Source organism: Humulus lupulus, chromosome 3 (assembly GCF_963169125.1).
Source record: "Humulus lupulus chromosome 3, drHumLupu1.1, whole genome shotgun sequence".
Lineage (NCBI taxonomy): Eukaryota > Viridiplantae > Streptophyta > Magnoliopsida > Rosales > Cannabaceae > Humulus > Humulus lupulus.
Window position 1 is genome coordinate 137,656,220 of NC_084795.1, and position 18,370 is coordinate 137,674,589.

Below are 18,370 nucleotides of genomic sequence, written 5' to 3' on the forward strand. Positions count from 1 at the left end.
ATTCTGAGCTGGATACCTTCTTTGTGAGTTCAAATGATCACGTAGGTAGGGCTGTGGATCATATCGAGGACTTTGTGCTGAACTCAAGTGATTTCTCAGGTCGCTCTCAGACTTGCCTTCACGCCGACTCTCCGTCCAGTAACTTCCATTTGCAAAACTTACGTCTCGCGGTTGAGATCAAGGACCTAGGTTCTCAGCACGCATCCGGGGGAGTAAGTGTTTACAGACGGTGGAGGATTTCTCCTACTGTTCCCACGAGCTGGAGCATCTCATTGTGGGCGAGGTGGTGTTGTATGTCTTACCAGTGACGAAGGATTCCTTATTGGTGAGGCTATCCTCGTTCCATAAGGACGAACTAAATTAGCCCGCCTTGGCTCCATTCCAACATCCCTAGTTCTCTGTGCTTGGGTCTCTGACCATGGCACAAGAGGATTCACTGGAGCACTTTTCCTTCATGAGATTGTCCCAGTCCCTCCCCGTGGGTTATTGTGGGCATTTTTGGGAATCTGTGAAGAAGGCACAGAGCTGGGGGTCACAATCCTGACGAATCGACTGACATGCTGATGATGACACCTGTGATGACCAGTGGGCTGAGCACTTGAATGGTTTCGCTCTGAAGGCATAGAACTTGGAGTGGCAATTCTGACAAAAATGGCTCAGTTTAGATCGGTCATTCCTGTGGGACTTATGAGACCCACTTTGCCTTTTTCCGACATTAACGTCGGTTGCAAGATGGGGTAACTGAGCCAATACCTCTTCGATCTGTTTATTTTCCCTAGAAAGATGGCTCCTTAACTAGGCGTTTTCCATCTCGATGGCAGTCAAGTATCCTGGATTAGGATTTGGTAGGAGTGACGCTGAACTCCAAGCGTCGTCCTGACCCACCGGTTGTTTCCCAGGACATTGTTGAACATTTGGGCCCCTTTCATTGGGAACCGTGGTATGATGGGCCTCCTGGACACCAGGCTGTTCCATCTCATTATCATGCATTGATCGAGTGAGCACCATGATGCATGTCGACTGAAACTTGTGAAGCACTAATATCCTCTCAATGAAAGCACCAAACTGTTGACGCGGTTTCGCCAATAGTATATTAAGAAATTAAATTGGTAGATTAGTGCTAAATTATAAACCATAATGAAATACTAAACACTCTCTTGAACACAAACAACTTTTACGTGGTTCAGTGGTTAAAATCCACCTAGTCCATGAGTCAATATTATTACTTTTCTCTATCAATTTATGCAGAATTTTAGTAATACAAAAATGGTCATTCCCTTCCATGTCCATTATTCCTAGTATTTATCAAGGAATTTCATGGACAGGTTTGGGTAACCGTGTGAATAAATCACGTGAATAAATAAGGTATCTATTTAATACAGATGGTTCCATTTACATTGGGATATGATTTGATAACATAATAGAATATACTCCTGCTATCTTGGATAATAAATGATAGATATGTGATATAGCATGGGAATTAATGAGCGTATAAGGAGTCTCCGAATCTTTTGGGATCCTTCAATATGCATTATGTCCAAGTTTCCACGAGCTGAATATTTCACCCAAGCTCATGTTCAACGACTTTCTGAACCCTAGCTCGTAGTAAGCTCAGAGCACCCAAAGTTGGATCTAGTTATTATAAGTCTCGAACTCAATTGTTATCATGAGAGGAGATCTGATAATAACCTGTGTATCATGCTGTCCAGCCCCCAAACTCGAGCTGTTCACGTCACTGTTAGCCAGATATTCCACTTGGCTATTTTTCCACATATTCATCTGCCAGTTGTACCCGAACTGAGTAATTGAACTCATGCTAATTTTGTAATGACCCAACTAATTCTAAGACTTTGGACCATTAAAACTACTATATATAGACACTATTCTTAAGAAAACATACATACGAAATATTCACAAACTTTATTTAAAACTCTAAGTAAATGTTGAAATACATAAATTCAGGGTATGGTATGGGATCCCATTGTTTTAGAAATAAAACATAACTTAAATCTTAAATAAATTTGTTACAAAACCAAGTGCGGAAAATACATTGAAAACATAGTTAAAAAGACTAAAAACAACATCGTCCTCGAATCGTTCACGCAGTCCACCGAATCCATTCTTCCACAATACACAACCCCAAGCTGCCAAGAATCCTTCTGCCACCATAACTATTTTCCAGCATACATAAAAAATAAAGGAATGAGCCTAATGCCCAGCAAGGAAAATCTACTAAAAGCATAAAACATAAGCTATAAACATATGACTATGAAAATGTATATAGGACTACAATATTAATGGCCATTAACTTATTAACATGGCATGTGATAAACCATCTAGGTCCTCTGTCTACTAGTTGAGGTAGGTTAGATCACATGGTAGTATATGATAACCCATCTAGGTCCTCAGTCTACTAGTCGAGGTAGGGTAAATCATAACTCTAAACCATGAAAATGATAAACAATAGGGCTTGCTAACTAAGCAACTATGAGCCCTAGATACATAAAAACATAACATAACATAACATAACATAACATAACATAACATAAAATTATCATAACATATTATACATAAACATAACATATAAACATATAGAAACTATCCTATTTTCCTTACCAATACCAGGATATGAGAACAAGGACGAGATTCAGAACACTCCTAAAAACCAACAATGAGAAGGTGAGTATTCTAAAGAGATGATGACAAGAGATCTAAGCCACCGAGAAGAAACTTACCGACAAGAAATCTTAAGTTCAAAGAACTTAAATACCTAACCAAGATAATGAAAAATAATGAGTTAGGATTTGAGTAAAGAAAAACTATAAGAAACTAATGAAACATATAGAAATAAACTAGGAATAAGAATACCTTTGAATGCACTAGAACCGAACTATATCTCGATATCGAAAAACACACTATTAACCTTACTTCCCAAGTGTTTTTAAAGCTTAAAATGATAAAGCTTATAACCCTAACCCAAGTGTTTATCACTCAATAGTAAACCTAGCAGCTTGAAGGCTCTAAACTCAACTTGAAGAATGAAAGAAAAGGCTGGGTACTAGGTCCTATTTATAGAGTTCAAGAGTGAAAAGATCTTCTTTTAGCTTGAATAAAAATAATGAATATTTAATTGAAAAACATTTGAATATTCGTTCAGCAGAGGATTAAGACTCGGTCAAAAGGTTCAGAGGCTTGCTAAGAGGTTGAGTGTTGAATTGAGCTCGGTTTCAAAACCATTTGAAAATCTTGCCCTAGGGCCGATATATCACCCATTGTAGGCGATATATCGCTTGGGCCTATATCCCGAGGCTCGACGATGCATTTGTGTGAAGTTACGTATTTTTCATATTCCCCGTGTGGCGATATATCGCCCCTATAGCTGCAATATATCAGCATACGCTGAAATATTATACACGTAATTGCACTTTTTCAGCTTAATTTGAATTGGGTAAACAACTTTGACTGAGTCATATAATGTTTTTAAAGCTGATGGCAGGTTCTAGGGTTTTCAAATATTTCTTTTATAATACTATTCATAAAAAATGCTTAATTTCTCAAGAAACATGCACACGACAAGCGTCATGATCTTATTGGTTCTATTTAAACCTTATAGTTATAATCAGCTATATTAATCAAACATTATGTTATAATTAATATTCTTAAACTATAGGTTAAACTTATAAAATCTATAAGTGTTGCTACGAGTGTTATTAATATTAACTTTAACCTATAATTATTCACAATTAATAATTACCCATAATTATTTCCTTACCCTGGAAAATTAATTTCTTTGCAATTTAGTCCTTTCTCTTAACAAAATTTTCTTTTGACATTCTTACCCTTGACAGTGTAAGACAGAGGTGATCTGGGGACCATGGACCTATAATACGAAGCTACAATAAACCAATTTATTAATTAAACTCTTTAATCTAATAATATTATTTATTAATTCCATGATTACTCCACTATAAATATGGAATTGCACTCTAAGTATTTATAGAATTATATTTACATAGTTTTCTCTAGCAGTCCATTGATATAATCAATATATGTTGTAACGCCCTACAACCTTAGAGCCGTTACTAAGTGAGTTTAAAATCGCAATCACTCGCTAATCGAGGTTTTCAAAGCAAAAGTGTAATAAAATCACAAACAGAGTAGTAACTTTAGAAATAACTTTATTTCATTGAAAATCATAAAAGTTTAACACTTGGGATCCCAAAATACTGTTTAGAAATATTTACAGCATATAAGTACAACCAAGTCGGCTAAACGACAAAATCTAGGTTTTATTACAATCATCTCCCTAAATCCACTGGCTGTGGCAGCCAGGCAGGCCAAACATGTACACGCTGCTTCATGCCTGCTATATCATGGTTGGTTGGCTTTCTCCTTGCCCTTACCTGTACCACAGAGCACCCGTGAGCCGAAGCCCAGCAAGAAAACCCACAAACAGATAACATATGCAAAACAAACACATAGCATATAAACAAGCCATCAATAGGCTAAACACATACGGCCAAGCCGGCCCAGGCCCTTTACCAGGCCCTGGGTTTGCGGTCCACACTGTGAGGATATCCCAGGTATTCCTTAGGGTCTCGCCCTGGCAGCTCACACTCCACGTGCTCGACGCTGCTCTCAGCCCCTTGCCGTACTCGGCCTTGCACTAAACGTGCCCAACGCCATTCCCGGCCCTTTGCCGTTCCCAGCCCCTGCCGACCTCGGCCTGTGCCATTCTCGGCTCGGCCGAACATTCACATAATCGCATTCATAGCATAGTAAACATATACTAAACACTAACGAATTCAATCAAAGGGCTACACCCTGCAATTCAAACATATTGGGGCTCAGCCCTGCATACAAGCTCTATGGGAACAGGGGTTTTCTTACCTGCGTCCCGAGCTTCCCGAGCACCGATATCCCGAGCACAGTCCCCTAACTTGAGCCTCACTGAATCCTAGTCACAACACATTAACAATACTCATCCATTAAATAACTTTTAACCATAATTATAATCTCTGGGACATTGAATTCCATCAATTCGAGTGATAAAATCCATCCCGAGCCTAAACCTTTGAGTTCCCAAGCCTAAACACACTTTAAAACACAAACTGGAACTAAGAGCCGCATCCCTACCCACAAGCGCCGCGGCTAGCCTCGAAACAGAGGCTAGCACCTCCCTGAAGCACGCACGAGCCGTAGCGCACTTGGCGAAGTGCCGCAGCATGCATCAAACACCATGGCCTCCCATGGCCGTGCACACACACGGGCCGCGACATGCCCTTCCTAGGGCCGCGGCCCTCGCCTCCAAACCCAGAAATCTCCATCTTTTCCTGCATTTTCCTCAAACCAATTCACCCAAAACCAAACTAGCAATTCCAGATTATCACCACAAAGGTTCTAACTCTGTATTAGCATCAAAACCCAACAAAGTCTAGCCCCAAACTCAGCCAAGCAATCAAGAACAAATTTCAAACTTAGCTAACGTGCAAACTCAGATATTCAACCTTAAAACCAGACGATAAATTGATACAATTCAACATATTAGGAACTTACCTTTGCTAGATTATACTTCTGAGCCAATCCTCTAGATTCCAAGCTATAATTCTCCAAAGCCCCAACTTGAAACTCTAAATTTCCTAGCTCTCTTCCTCAAGATTTCCCCCTTAGTGCAACTTTGAGAGTAAAGAGAGAGAATGGTAGAGTCTAAGGTCGGTTTCTCCAAGTTTCCCAACAGTTCCTTTATTTTGTTTTATTTAACTTAAATCTATAGGGTTACCTTAAGGCTCGGTGTACCGGAAACGTCCCCGAGGGAAAAATGGTAAATTTCCCCAATATTCCCTCCTAGACACTCTAACCTCAAATATATCTCCGATTATTTATTTTTATAACCCAATAACCCCCTAATACATCTAATACCCAAAATACCCCTCAACTCGCCCTGAGTCGGATTCTCAACCCCATTGTGACTTTCTGGCTAACCACTCCCCAGGACTGTCTCGGATCGTGCTACACAGAAATATATCACATGCATATCATATTTATCACATTTACGCCCTCAACGAGCTAAAATCACAAACATACCCCTAATATCCAAACGGGGCCCACATGCACATTTAACTCAACTAAACATGCATTTCTATCACATACTCACATAAATTCACATATTAACATATTAAATCATTTATTGCCCTCCAGGCATGCTAATAAAGGCCCTAAGCCCTATTAGCAAATTTGGGTCGTTACATATGTAGTTCTGTCCTCCATTATTGGTTCGTTAATTAGAGCTGGTCAAAATTATCGTTTTACCCTTCTAATTACTTCTTGATCCTTAAGTACCATTAGTTCACTAGCGAATATTTAATCTATAATCTAATTATAGATTTCAGCTCAATAATTATTCAGTTTCAGAATCAACCCTTAAGGGAACTAATATTCTATCCGTTAGGAAAACATGGATTCCAATATTGTAATTCATGTTCCCAGCCATCCATGATATTGAATCTCCAAAACAAAAGTCATTAGCCTCATTATTCTAAGAGACCTTAATGAGTGAATCAAAAGATCTATTGAACATAAACAGGAGTTCATGAATACTTAAGATTTAGACTAATCTACAAATGATCATCTATTATGATAAGAATTAAAGCTTTACGTCAAACGACATGTTTATAAAGATAATCAAGTCTCATCGGTCCTATCATATATAATGTCTTTTATATACAACACCTTTACCTAGATGTCTATCCACATCAGTAATCTGAATCTAGATTACTTGCATCTCATATGCTTATCAAATCGTACTAGTAACCATTCATTAAATATTCCTTAGTTTAATATGTTACTGACTATTTTATTCATTATATATGATCTTAATTCTCTCTTACTAATACAAGATCATATTCTCATGAATGAATAGGAATTTTTCTTGATATTATTATATAATTAATTCAAAGAATAATTATAACATTCAAATATAATAAAATTATACTTTTATTTAAAACCAATAAAATGTCTTTACATGCTTTTAGGGCATTAATCCTAACAATCTTCACTTGCCCTCAAAGCAAGTGAGGCATTTCCCTTAATCCCATATTGCGCACGTGAGCCACGAACGACTTTGCAGGAAGTATCTTGGTTAACGGGTCAGCTAGGTTTTGTTCCGACGCTATCTTCATAACAGTCACATCACCTCGGTGTACAATCTCTCTTACCAGATGGTATTTCTTTTCTATGCTTCCCTCTCTTGTGGCTTTTAGGTTCTTTGGAATTACCTGCTGCTCCACTGTTATCACAGTACAAGATTTATGGCTTATTCATATTTGGAATAACTTCCAGATTAGTGTAGAACTTCCTCAACCAAACCGCTTCATTAGCTACTTCACAAGCCGCTATGTATTCGACTTCCATGGTTGAATCAACTATGCTGGATTGCTTATTGCTTCTACAGACCACAACTCCTCCATCAAGAGTGAACACTGAACCAGATGTCGATTTTCAACTATCTTTGTCTGATTAGAAATTAGAATCAGTGTATCGAGTAGGGTTTAGCTCACCCACTGAATATACTAGCATATAGTTTCTCATTCTCTTAAGATACTTGAGAATGTGCTTTAGTGCAATCCAGTGTTCCAAACCAAGATTTGATTGATAACGACCTACAATCCCAACTGCATAACATATGTCGGGCCTAATACACAACATAGCATACATTAGACTCCCAACTGTTGAAGCATAGGGATACTTTATCATATCCTCTTCCTCCTAAGGTGTCTTGGAACATTGTTCCTTGGAGAGAGCAATTCCATGTCTGGTCGGTAATTGACCTTTCTTAGAATTCTCCATAGAGAATCTTTCAAGAACCTTATCTATATAATTAGCCTAAGAAAGTGCCAAGAGTTTGTTCTTCCTATCCCTTAGGATTTGGATTCCCAGAACGTACCTCGCCTTGCCCAAATCTTTCATTCGGAACTTTTCAGCTAACCATTTCTTTACGTTTGACAATGTCTCTACATTGTTCCCAATGAGAAAAATATCATCAACGTAAGAAACTAAGAAAACTGCCACTTTTCCTTTGATGTATTTATACAGACATGCTTCGTCGACATTCTGTCGAAGCCATATGTTGTAATTGTTTCATCGAAAGTGATATTCCAAGATCTAGATGCTTGCTTTAATACATAAATAGATTTCAGCAACTTGCACATCTTTTGATCTTCCCCTTTCTTTATGAACCCTTCTGGTTGTACCATATAGGTACTTTCATCAAGATATCCATTCAGAAATGTTGTCTTGACGTCCATTTTCCATATCTCAAAATCATTGGCAGCCGCTATGGATAAGAGGATACAAATGGATTTGAGCATGGCCACAAGAGAAAATGTTTCTTCATAATCAACACCTTCTCTCTGAGTGTAACATTTGGCAACAAGCCTCACTTTGAAAGTCTCTATTTTCCCATCTACACCTCTTTTCTTCTTGTATATCCACTTACACCTTATGGGCCTGACATCTTCAGGTGGATCCACAAGTTCCCAGATAGAATTAGAATACATTGATTCAATTTCTTGGTTCATGGCTTCTTGCCATTTCTCCTTTTAAGGATCATCCATTGCCTTTTTAAAGGTTAATGGATCGTCCTTATCTATATCAGAAGCAAGCACATGTGCCTCATGTTCGTAGCGAATAGGTTGTCTCCCAATCCTCCCACTACGATGTTGCACTGGGGTTTCTTTTCCAGGAATCATGGTTTCCTCAGTTTGTCATTTATCATTTAATGATGAAGATGATTATGATGGAATCTTATCAGCTCTGAGTTCCTCCACTACTACCTTGCTCTAAGGTTTATAGTTATTCATATAATCATGTTTGAGGAAGGTCGCATTTGTGGAAACAAATACCTTTTGATCATTGGGACTATAGAAATAACCACCTCTTGTTTCTGGAGTGTAGCCAACAAAAATGCACACTTCCGAATTTGATTCAAGTTTCCCTGATTTAGGTCTAAGAACATGAGCAGGATAGCCCCAAATGAGGAAATGGTGCAAACTAGGTTTGTTTCCATTCCATAGTTCCAGTGGCATTTTGCTAATGGTCTTAGATGAGACTACATTCAAAATGTATGTCGCCGTTTGAAGTGCATATCCCCATAATGAGAGAGGAAGTGAAGAGTATCTTAACATAGATCTGACCATGTCCAACAAGGTCCTGTTTTTCTTTCAGAAACACCACTTTGCTGTGGCGTTCTTGGTGCTGTGAGTTGGGATAGAATACCATGGTCCAGCAAGAAATCTTTGAATTTTAAATCCAAATATTCTCCACCTCGATCAGATCGAATTGTCTTTAGAGTCTTACCTAACTGCTTCTCAGCCTTAGCTTTGAATTCTTGAAACTTACTAAAGGTTTCAAATTTCCTAAGCATTAGGTAAGTATGACCATATCTTGAGTAATCGTCAATAAAAGTGACAAAATACTCATACCCACCTCTTACTTGTACATATATTGGACCACAGACATCGCTGTGTAAAAGCTCCAAAGGTTCTTTGGCTCTATTGTCTTTCGCTGAGAAATGACGTTTGGTCATTTTTCCTTCTAGGCAAGATTTACAAACTGGAAGAGTTCCAACTCTTAGTTCTCTCAAAGGTCCATCTTTTGTTAACCGGTTTATCCTATCTAGACCCATATGACCAACTCTAAGATAACAAAGATATGTGTCATCCTCGTTTGAATCTTTTTGTCTTTTGTTACCTTGCGGTTTTGCTACTTTAAATAATTTCTCAATTATTGAGCGTTCTTTCATTTTAATGAAGGCAATAAAGTCCAAATATTCAATTGCATGTCTAAAGAAAAAAATTAAGAATAATCAAATTATAAATAAAATATTCTAAAGTTATTACATGCAATAAAATTCCAAATTAACTAAAAAAGAACTAAACATTGTTCAAACAACAATAAAGTTTTCTTTTAATAAAACTATTTTTTTTAAAAATAAATGGACTTTCTTTAACGCTTTCTTGAACTAGACGCTTTTCATCTTTTCCTCTTCAACTTTTTGTCTCCATCTGCAAGTTCCTCTTGATCGCTCAAGTGTTTGTAAAGAAGAACAAATAACAAAAAATATGATTGGAGGTTTCTAAATCAAAGATTTAGAACATTATGTATCATAATCCACTATTAAGCCTAAGGTAAAGGTAAATCATATCTACATTTTTCGTGATTGTGGTATTTTCTGTAAATCCTCAAAGGCACCATCCCACAAATCATGAGCATATTCAATGTGTTCGAACTTTTTCCTTAGTATCTCTTCCATGGTACTAAGACAGTAAAATCTCGCCATGTGATTTGATCTCATCCAATCATCATATTTTTCATGTTCCTCTTTGCTTGCGCCCCATGATGGTACAGGAGGAGGCCTCTTATCATTATAGATATGCTTAAGATTTTTGGCCAGAAAAACGAACAAAGTTGAATTTTCCCATCCATCTTCATCCTCTTCAGTCATTTTTACTTTCTTTACATGATCATCATTCTTTTCATACATTACCAAGCACGTTATAGGAAAATAATTGGGTGACAACATTTTATGACTGAAAATAAAAAACAATAATAATACCATTTGAAAAATATTAATGTTTTGGAAAGTAAACATGATGCATGAACGCAACAATTAAAACACATAAATTAACATTTACTTTTCCATAATAAAACTACCCAACAAATAAAGTGCTGCCTTAAGGCCGATCAAGTTAAATTCAGATAGCTTATAAGACAATCTTATCTTTATAATTTAAAACTAAAAATAACTCTTTATTTTCTCTTTTAAATATAAAGTACCGCTGTTTTGGTCGAGAGACAATTATCCACTGCAAAAGCTTAATTACATCTTTTTAAGTGTAACCCATTATTTCAGATTTCATGACTTAACTTATAGAGTGTTGCCTTAGGGTCGATCATGTAACACCCCAAGTTGCTAATAAGGTTTAAGACCTTGTTTAAGCATGCCTGGAGGGAAATAAGTGAATTGACATGATATTATATGAATTTGATTAAATATGTGATTAGAATGCATGATTAGGTTGTATATTTATGCTTGTGGGCCCCGTTTGTATGTTAGGGGTAAATCGGTGATTTTGGCCCGTTGAGGGCATAAATGTGATAATTATATTTTGTGGTTGTACCACGTGGGTGTGGTGGTATTAATGTGATGCACATACCGAGACGGTCCTAGCGAGCTAGATAACTCAAAGGTCACAACGGGATTTTATACCTGGCTCGAAAGGAGCCTAGGGGTACTTTAGGAATTTCGTAAGTTGAATTGAGAACTAATGGTTATAGTTATTGGCGATTGAGTAACCTGTGTAACCGTTTGTAACTACTTTGAGTAACAAGTTTTAGATGGAAAATGGTAGAATTGAAATAGAAGTGAAAGGACTAGAGTACCCTTGGAGGTTTAGTTAGGAAAGGATTATTAGAAGGGGTAAAATGGTCATTTGGCAGGGGGTTTAGACAATTTCAGCTGGGATATTGGGGTACACGGTTTAGGCTTAGTCATATTATGGTTTTGATAAAATTTGAAGAGAAGAAAAAAAAAACTAGAAGAAGAAAAGCTAGGGCAAGAAGAAGAAGAAAAGTAGAAGGGGCTAAAGTGGGAGTTTAGGAGGAGAATCAAGGGAGCTTAGGGGTGAATTCTCCACTTGAGGTAAGAATTTTATGCAAATTTAAGGCTTGTTTTTGTTTTGATTTGAGAAATTTAAAGCATGAGTTAAGTTTTCAAGTTTTGGTTTGAGTTTGCTGAAATTAGAAATCAAAGGGTGGATTTTTGGGTGTGATTGTGTTTTGATCTTGATACTAGTGTTTATGGGTTGTTAGAGGGTTCATTTGAAGTTTTAAATTGATGTTGGGGTTTAGGTATTTGTTTGAGATGATTTGGAGAGGTTGTAGCTCAGGAAAAACGCAAGAGAAAACCCAGAAATCTGGGTTCGCGAAGGAGCGCCGCAACCCTGTTCTTGGGCGCCGCGGCGCGAGGTTGCTTTAGGAAATGGCCTAGCCGCATGGCGCCGCGGCCCTTGAGGGGAGTGCCGCAGCCCTAGGCCCTTTTGACAGGCAAAAATTTGGGTTTTTAGGGCTTTTGCCTGGGGACACGGGGGATGGTTCCAATGTATTGTTTTAAGGAATTAGAGGTCCCGAGAGTACGGGATTGGTCCCGGGAAGTGGTTTTGGGTTTGGTTAGTATTAAAAGTGTTTTATGTGTGTTGTGACTAGGATTTCAGAGAGGCTCGTGCTAGAGGACCGTGCTTGTGACCTTGGTGCATCGGAAAGCTCGGGATACAGGTAAGAAAACTGTAGCACCCGAGAACAGGGCATGGGCCCATAGTGTTATTGCAGGGCATGGCCCTAGATTGTATTACGTGCTAATGTATAACCTTAAATGAATTATTATATGAATGAATGATTATTTCGAGATGTACTATATGTGTGATTATAATGAAATGAACGGCTAAGGCCGAGAGCGGCGAAGGCTGAGAACGGCCGTGGGGCTGGAAGTAACACTTAGCACATGGAGTGCTTATAGTCAGGGTGGGACCCAATGGATACATGATTTATCCTTACGGTAAGGATCGAGACCCCAGGCTTTGGTAAGGCCTCTGGGGCGACATGGCCGTGTTTGTTCAGTCTGATGGTTTTCCTGGTTATCAGTGGATTATATGTTAACTATATTATATGCATATGTTATTTACTGTATGAGTTTTCTTGCTGGGCTTCGGCTCACGGGTGCTCTGTGTTGCAGGTAAAAGCAAAGGGTCAGTCAACCAACCATGAGTATGGAGAGCGTGGGGGCGGCACGTACATGTTCGGCTTGCCCGACTGCTTTGGTTGGGGGCATTTTGAATATGGCTGTATTAACTTGTTCTTTTGATAGTCAATCAAGTGTAAATCTATTTTTGAGTTGTAAATATTTTGTAAACCTTATTTTTGAGATCCTAGATGTTGATACTTAAAGTTTTCAATGAAACTAAGTATTTTCAAAGATTACAGCCTTAACTTTTGGTTAGTCACACTTTCGGTCTTTGAAAACCTCGTAGAGTCAGTTAGTTGCACAGTTGTGTTTTAAACTCACTTAGTAACGGCTCTAAGGTAGTAGGGCGTTACAGATCAAGCCTAAAATACATCACTTCCTCCTATCCTTGTAAGAAGCCAACCTTAGTATTGATATGTCTAGAAACCTTCCTTAGGGGGATGGGAACAAAGCCGCCTCGAGGCCCTATTCATATCTCACGGTGTTATACTAATAATGGAGACCATAGGTCACATTGAGATGTTCGTCTTCTCCCACTTACTGTTTCAAATTAAATGTGTTTTATTAAACTAATCAATTAATTATAAATTAATTACTAGCTTATTAATAAATCTATGAATGTAATTAATTACAAAAAACAAAATTATAAAAGAGCATGTTTCTATAATTAATGTGATCTAAATAATTACCTATTACATTCATCTAATTTTACTATGCTTTTTACATAAAGTTAGTTACCTTAAAAGCCTATAAAAAAAACTATTGCCTTTATTGTGGTGTGAGTTACCAAGTTTTAACTAATTTAATACTTAGTAGTTTACATACAATTGATTGCATGATTAATGAGAAACTGTGTGGGGTTTCATGAATGACATGTAATTTACTAATGCATGATTATGTTATCAATCAAACATCAATGAACATTTATTTAAATAAATACAATAAATAAATAAATAAACAATAAGTGATGAACCGAGTACTAATGGGTATTTCTAAGATTTACAACCCTTTGAAAAAATTAGAAATAAAATTGCAATCTAAGCCTATGTAGCTTTCAAGACTCTCCAAGAATGCTCCTCCTCTCCTTTAGGCTTTCTTGCTAATATTTAGGAACTTTGTTTGCCCAACTTATTAATTAGAAATAAATTTTAGGCTATTTAGGTTTTTTACCCCCCGAACTATTACATATGCATATCGTGCCCCCCGAATTTTTCAGGCAGTTAAAATATCCCCCCGATCTATTCACAGTCATGTAAATTAGGACTTCCGTCCAATTCCGTTCATTTTTTGTAACATGAGGATGATGTTCAAGATTGAAAACTTTGTTTGGGCATGTGTAATGTTAACTAATCATGTAAACTTTGTTATAAGAGTGAAAATAAATAAATATATATAAATTTATATGAAGAGAGGGATTGTTAATTAATTATTTAATTCTTTTTGTACATTTTAGAGTCCCACGTGTCATCCCAAATTATGTAAAAAACAGGCCACATCATCCTCCCGTTACAAAAAATGAATGGAATTGGACGGAAGTCCTAATTTACATGACTGTGAATAGATCGGGGGGATTTTTTAACTGCCTGAAAAATTCGGGGGGCACGATATGCATATGTAATAGTTCGGGGGGTAAAAAACCTAAATAGCCTAAATTTTATAATTAATTTATTTAATTTAAACTAACTTTTAATTAAATAACCATTTTTTCATATTTTTAATTTAGTTTAATTTAAATAATTATAGAATCAAATTAAAATAATTATTTAAACTCAAGACATTAAAATATCTTAACCAACTAAAAGATATTTTATTTTCTAATAAAATAAAAATAAGATAAGTAAACTTTTAAATTCAAATAATTTAAAAATTAATTAAAAAAATATATTTTATAACAACTTAGGAATTAGGGTTTTGGGCACCAAAATGGTGTCCTAGGGTCGGTGACATAAGGAGCCAGCTGGGCATTTAGGCGCATTAGGCACGACACAGAGGAGCGTTCACAGGCAGGCACGGGGGCTTGGCTCGAGTGCACAAGAGCGCGCGTAGGCAGGCGGGAGTGCATAGGGGAGAGCGTAGGCAGGTGCAGGGGCTCGACTCAGGTGCGCAGGGGCGCGTACAGGCTGGTGCGGGGCCAGGCGTGGCTGTGCGCAGGTGGCCGAGAGGGCTCGGGATGCTGCCATGGTTGGTGGCTCGGGTCCTTCAAATTTCAGAATTTTTCAATTTAAATTTCAAGAAATAAATTACAAAAATCCTATGCCCTTTATGGCTTACACAAGATCTAGGAAAAACAATTAAAATTCCTAACCCAATAACACCTTATAATTAACGATCCATCATTCAATCATACATTCAAAAATCATATCCATCCATTTACTATACATATCAACTTACATATAACGAATGCAAGAAACCCACAAAGTATTTAATATATATATGTATAGACTACTCTAGTACCAATTGTTAGTATTAAATGATCAAATCAATGGTACGCAGTAGAATATATAGACCATTTTTAATAAATATTAATATCAATGAAGATCATATACATATATAAATATTAAATCACATACAAATAGATTAGAGATTACCTCTTGTAGCCTATCAAGTATCCCTAAGTATTTTTGTATAAATCAACGATCTTCCTATCTAGTGTTCTGAGATCTCACACCCTGATCTTCTAGAGCAATCCTCAAACACACAATGATGTGTGTGGGCAAGTAGAATTCAAAAGGTGGATTTATGTGACTCCCTAGATGTACTCAACACAGGAGATCAAAAGAGTTTTGACAGAGAGAAGGTTTAGAATAGTTTTCAGGTTTAGAGAAAATTATCGCTTTATAGAGAGAGTTTGATTATCCATCATTTTTTGAATATCATGTATATCAAATTTATAAAGATATTTAATCTAATTAAATAATTTTTATTTAATTAAAATTAAAATTGATTAGATATTTTAATTTAATTATCTATTTAAATCATATTTAAAAACAAAAATTAAATAAATGATTAAAAAAATTTATTTGAAATTCAAAATTTAAATCACAAGGATAAAATCTCTCATGCTAGGCGCCACACACTGTATTGTATAGTGTGTGTCGCCCAGACCTATTAGATCTTCTGATCTTCTAAAAAACAAATGTGATTTCAACTCTCACTTAGCATTCCTTTTATAGGCTCAATTAGGTCATTTATTTAATTAAAAAATCAATAAAATAATAGCCAATAACTAGCCCTAGGTCGAAATTATCATGGGCTTTAGGCCCGTGAAATTTCTCATTTAATTATAAGCTCGCAGGACTTAAAATCAAGGCCTATATTATTTTCTATTGATTTAATTAATTAAATAATTATTTAAATCCTTTATCAAATTAATTATTTATAATTTGAACCTTGATTTAAACTTATTTATTAATTTAGATACAATTTTATATTAATTAATAAATCTGCCATAATTTCTCTTTTCTTCTCTAAATTACATAACTCTGTGAAACTATCCAAAATTGACCTGGTCAACTTTGATAATTCTAATTGATAATTAAATCAATAAATTGAGACTATCTAGATGATTTTATCCAAGGTACAGTGGAGACCATGTGTCCATGAAATCAAGCTCCAATAAGTTATCATAAATTTACTAACTTATTAATTCCTCGTGACTGCACTAAAGACTTAGAATTGCACTATTGAATTCATAGAATGCTCTATAACAAATATAAATACGTTATTAATTATCCATTTTTACAACCATAATTGTCACTCAATCCTCTATAGATGGTCTACAATGAGATGGGACTAAAACACCATTTTACCCCTCATTGTATTTTTTCCTTAAAACACTTAGTTCCTTGTAAGTGATATTTTAGTAAACTAATATTAATTACCGAAATGAGATCTCTATCATTTAGTCCCTTGAACCAAACTAAAAGGAAACCATCGTTTCACTTCTTCATCAGAAGCTATAGATGTTCATATTTATGATTAACACTCCCACTCAGTTATACTGCCGAGTTCCCAAGATATAAGTATAGGCTAGTTCATAGGGTAAGATGGTAACGAACAAGTCAAAAGAACTCAAACAATACAATCAATTAGAATACTAACCACTCATAATTGAGATTGAATTGACCTATGGTCAGCTTTATGATATTACTAGAATATATAATAACGATATGTTTACTTATCTTATCTATTGTCAATATCGGTCCAGTTCGATGTAACAAATACATGCAGTCTTATCTTCTTTGCTAATGTTCTTGAAAGAACATAACACTACAACGTGTAAGTAGATCATATCGTAGATATTCAAGTCAGTGTAAATCATGTGCACAGACTAATCTTATGACTAATTTATGTTTGAACATATCATCATATTTATATTCCACTGTGATTACATCACTATGAATATGATTAGATATATGCTCAGGATTTAATAGAAGTTTATATTAAACAAATAATCAAGAAAATATAACATGTGAGCAAAGTGATTGACCAAGTCAAAAAATGATTTCTATTCTTTTATTGATAATAAAATGAGATTACAAAGAAATTGGGTTTTAATTAGGGCATAAAACCCCAACAAACTCCCACTTGCACTAATTGAAACTAATGTCTTAATTCTACTAATCCCATTTCCTTGATATGCTTATCAAATGTAGCTTCTGGCAGTGTCTTTGTAAACAGATCTGCATGATTGTCTTCAAATGTAATCTTCATAACCTTCACATCTCCTCTGGCCACATATTCTCAAATTATCTATATGCTTACTCCTCTTGTGACTACCAGGTTCTTTCGAGTTGGCTATCACTCCTGTGTTGTCATAAAACAACACAAGTGGTTTATCCATTTTTGGAATAACACCAAGATCTGAATACAACTTCTTTAGCCAGACTATTTGCTTAGTTGCTTCTGACGCAGCTGTGTATTCAGCCTCCTTGGTGGAATCTGAGATTGCAGACTACTTTACGCTTCTCCATATCACAGCTCCACCCCAAGAGTAAACACCATTCCAGAAGTAGACTTCTTGTCATCGACATCAGTCTGAAAATCGAGAATCGGTGTATCCTACAAGGTTCAAAACTCCACCCTTGTAAACTAACATATAATCCCTGTCCGCCTTAAATACTTCAGGATATGCCTAATTTCTATCCAATGTTCCGGTCTTGGGTTTGACTAATACCAGCTCACTACTCCCACTGCATAACAAATATCTAGTCTAGTACACAACATAGCGTACATTAGACTTCCAACTGCAGATGCGTAAGGAACTTTTCTCATTGCATTTTCGTCTTCAAGAGTCTGGGGAGATTGCTTCTTTGAAAGATGAATTCCATGGCAAGACGGTAGACGTCCTTTCTTGGAATTTTTCATTGAGAAACGTTCAAGCACTTTATCAATGTAAGCTGCTTGAGATAGAGCTAAGAGTCTGTTATTTCTATCCCTAATGATCTGGATACCTAGAACATAACTTTCTTCACCCAAATCATTCATCTAGAATTGAGTGTCCAGCCAATTCTTCACATCTGACAATTTCTTAACATTGTTTCCAATGAGCAAGATATCATCTACATAAAGAAC